Here is a 3,970-nt window from a genome sequence, read left to right on the forward strand (position 1 = left end):
ATGCTTTAAGCTTTTCTCTTGCTCCACTGAAACAACGGTCACATTCACTGACAGAGCCAGCTCAGCAGCTCTCATTCTAGCTGGGTAGGTCTCGTGCACCCTTCCCCATGGACGCATCTCTGTGTCAAAACCGGTGGGGACGCAACAAGGGCTGGTGAGAGGCAGATGGCTGTTTTACGGTGGCAGCTCAAAGCTTTGCAGCACTGTGGTCTTCATGGAAGTGCAAGGAGGTGTGAAGGGTCTCTTCGCCTCCCACACACAGAGCCATGTGGACTGCCATGGGTTGAGGGACCTCTTTCATGCTGAAGTTGGACCTCTCCCCTCGTCTCCCACACAACCTCTCTTCCCTTTCGCTCCCCTCTCTCTCCCTTTTGACTGCGCTCTTTGTTTGCTTGGCTTGCTCATGATGTTGAACGCTCTTTCATGCAACACTCCCCCACGCAAAATTCATCAAGCCTCTTCCTGCTCTCTTTCAAAGCTCTCCCAGATGGTAAGAAACCTCACTAGCCCGAGGAGGAGCTCCAGCTATAATATCTTCATCACTCTCTGTTTGTTAGACAGCTCCTGGCCGTATTGTCTTGCTCTGTGAAGCTCTTTTGTTTGTTACTAATCTGCTCTGTTCTCTCTGCTGTTGTAATATACCATGAATATACGTTTATGATGCCAATCCCTGATTTGCTACATGATTTTGGCTGCATTGGTCAATCCAAAGTGTGTAGATGTTGGGCCATAGGCCAATACATTCAGAAATGACAGCTGAGTTGATGTGCCTCGCTCTTGGGGCATATGGTGCCTGATTTTCAGAGGTGTTGGAGACAGTTGACAGGAGCTCCCTATGCTTCACATTACTAAATTATGCAACTTCTGTGATAGCTCATTTCAGTACATATTTGGCATTGTTTTCCTTGCATTGTTTAGATCATGAAAAGTGGCACTAACGCTAGTGGCAGACTTCTGCATGGCGCAGGGCTCATTCAGTAGGTGACTTCAGCCGGGAGGCAAACCACAAAATAACTTCGCCTAGACCCCAACAAGATCCCAGAGAGGTGGAAGGGTGTTCATCTCCCCATCTGAGAGGTCTAAGAGGTGGATGTTTGAACCATCCTTGGGCCACTCCCTAGTCAATGAAAATAGACACCTAAGAAAAATATGATTCATCCCATCCTAAGAGAAGCATGTAAGGTAGATCAGATCATCTTCTACTTCTCTCCCCAACTAATCTGCCCCAGTGTTGCTTGTTTGAACCTGGATCAGTCCCCGACACTGATTCACTGCACAAAATGTCCATGCTGGTCCAAGGAGGGAGTGGAGGGTGGGAACTTACTGCCAGCGTTGGAAAAGAGTTAGACATTTTTCATGGCAGAGTTGGCTTCAGACAACTTAAAGTGCTAGTGGAACTGTAGTGTTAATCTCTTCCCCAAATCCCACAGCATTTCACATTTCCTGCAGGAGCCCATTTTTGGTTATTTCTGGGGTTTTGGCACACTAGGGTTTCATCAAGGTGTTATTAGGCAGGAAAGGCCAGGCAATAAATTCAGAGCTAGATCCAATTTGCCTTAAAATTCAAGACTGTTCAGATGTGGAGGTTTTGGTCAGACATTCATTTAGTAATAGCAATGGAACACCATTAATCTGATTTAATTTTATGTTACATTGACTTTCTTGCTTTGCTGATTTTATTTTAGGCACCTTGTGAAAGAAGAGTGTGAGAAATTTGGCTTCCATAGGTCTTTTAAAAAAAACATCAATGGAGTAAGCAGCAGACAAGGAGAAGCACTATTTAAGCTAGAAGAGACCTTGATACAAGCACAGATGGCCATAACCTGTTGACAAATGAAGTGAGATTAGAAAGTAGAATATTTCTCGTGTTCGGAAGTGGGAGGATCCAGAACAACTTTCTAAATAAATAAGTGCTGTGTGAGAAACAAATGTGTTTTCAGATGGAGATGATAATTTTCTTAATGTATTTAAATAATACGATTAACTATGATAGCAGGGAACTGGACTCTTTAACCCAAGAGGTCCCATCTCATCCTATGCCTCATGGACTGGTCTCAGTGATTCATTTGTGATCACCAATACTCCACAAACAGTTCAGGGCAGGACATTAAGAATTTCATATCCTGTCAGAACAAAAAAGATACTTGTTTTCAAAGCAAGTCTGCATCCATGCTATATTTTCTGCTGCTCTTTCTTCTTATTCCTCTTGAAACTGGGTCTTTTATGGCACTAGAAAATCAAATGGTTCCTTTGTACTTTGTCTGCTATTGTTAATTCTCCTTCTGAAGTCATAATCCACTGTGCCATTGCAGGTGGTTGCTATGGAAATAATGATGATGTCCACAAGAACAGTGTTAGGGACGTAGCATCAGAAGCACAGGGGTTCTTGCAGAGTCTGAGAACTTGTTTTCAGTCATCCTTGATTAGCAAAGATTGAAGAGAGAGACTATTTGAGAGACAGAGCCATTTACTCCAGAAACATCTGTGCATTAAATGAAGATTTTTCAGAGGTATATTTTGTCTCCTCCTCAAGTTCAGTTCAAGCCAAAGATGCTGTGAATCTGTCCTGTTCATTCCTTGTTCACTTGGTAATGAGGTATTTTACATCTCAACCTCAACAAGACCTACCTACAATGAACCACACACTGAATGTATCATCACTGATGGAGCTGATGGCACCACTGTCATTGTGTGCAGTTGCGCACCCATTGTTTCAAGCCCAAAGAAGCCCAAGTCCAGATAAACCCTCAGCTGAACCCACATTAGCTCTGTTTCACCATCCAGCTCCAGAAACAGTTGCACCGGCAGCAGAACCCATGTAGCCACAAACTAGAGCAGGGAACTGCCCCAGCTGCTGGGAGGAATATCCATATGACCATTGTCCCAATTGCATGTCGAAGACACACAAAACTCATTGTCTGGCACTTCAAACTACATCAAACTCATCGTCTGGCATGGTTCCTACCTCATCCATCAGCCTGGATTCCCCAAAATTTGGCTCTGTGTTCTTGCAGATCTTCAGCTAAGACTCAACTGAACTCAAAAATTGGTTCATTCTTGCCTGTCCCTGTTATTTCTCCAGAATCATTTGAAAATCAACCCTCAGCTTGCCTGAAATGTTTCTGCCCCTCTTAGGACTCACATTTGTCTCACAGGATGATTTGAGTGCTTGGCTTGTTTAATATCTAGGTTTGCTTCCTATTTTTGTCCTGATCACAAAGATTTAACTTCTTATGCCTCAGTAATGAGTCCCAGATCCTTCAAAATACTCCTTAATTTGTTTCTCCAAGCAGACAGCCCCACATAATGTCCTATTGTGAAGTAAATTGCCTGGAGATGAAGCAGCTTGGGAGAAAGCTTTTAATTTTTAAGTTTGTTTTCTTTCCCTGCAGCACTTTCAGTTTTTATGAAAGTCTGTACAGTGGCCCTGAATTTGCTGGGACAGACCCATCTTCAGCATGTGTTTCCTTGTGAACTGATGGTTTCTGCCACAGCCTGGTGATGGGCAGAGGGTGTGTTTAAAGGAAACACTGAGGAGGAAACTTCTGGATTGGACCGTTGACTAGGGGAAGGGAAACCTGTGTGTTTTCAGTAGTGAGATTGTGTGTCCAGCAAGGAAAGGACAAGATGACATCTACATCACATACAGCATTCATTATTCCTCCTTTAGCCAGGTTCATCTCGTTAGGTCGTGCAGAGAGGAAATGAGAAAGGCAAAAGCCCAGCTAGAACGCAATCTGGCCGCTGTCGTTAAAGAGAACAAAAAATGTTTTTACAAATATATTAATGACAAGAAGAGAGCCAAGGAGAATCTCCATCCTTTATTGGATGCGGGGGGGAACATTGTCACCGAGGATGAGGAAAAGGCTGAGGTACTCAATGCCTTCTTTGCCTCAGTCTTTAACAGGCAGACCAGTTATCCTCAGGGTACTCGGCCCCCCGAGCTGGAAGACAGGGACGGCGAGCAGGA

This window comes from Aptenodytes forsteri, unplaced genomic scaffold (genome assembly GCF_000699145.1).
Source record: "Aptenodytes forsteri isolate BGI_AS27 unplaced genomic scaffold, ASM69914v1 Scaffold231, whole genome shotgun sequence".
Taxonomy (NCBI): domain Eukaryota; kingdom Metazoa; phylum Chordata; class Aves; order Sphenisciformes; family Spheniscidae; genus Aptenodytes; species Aptenodytes forsteri.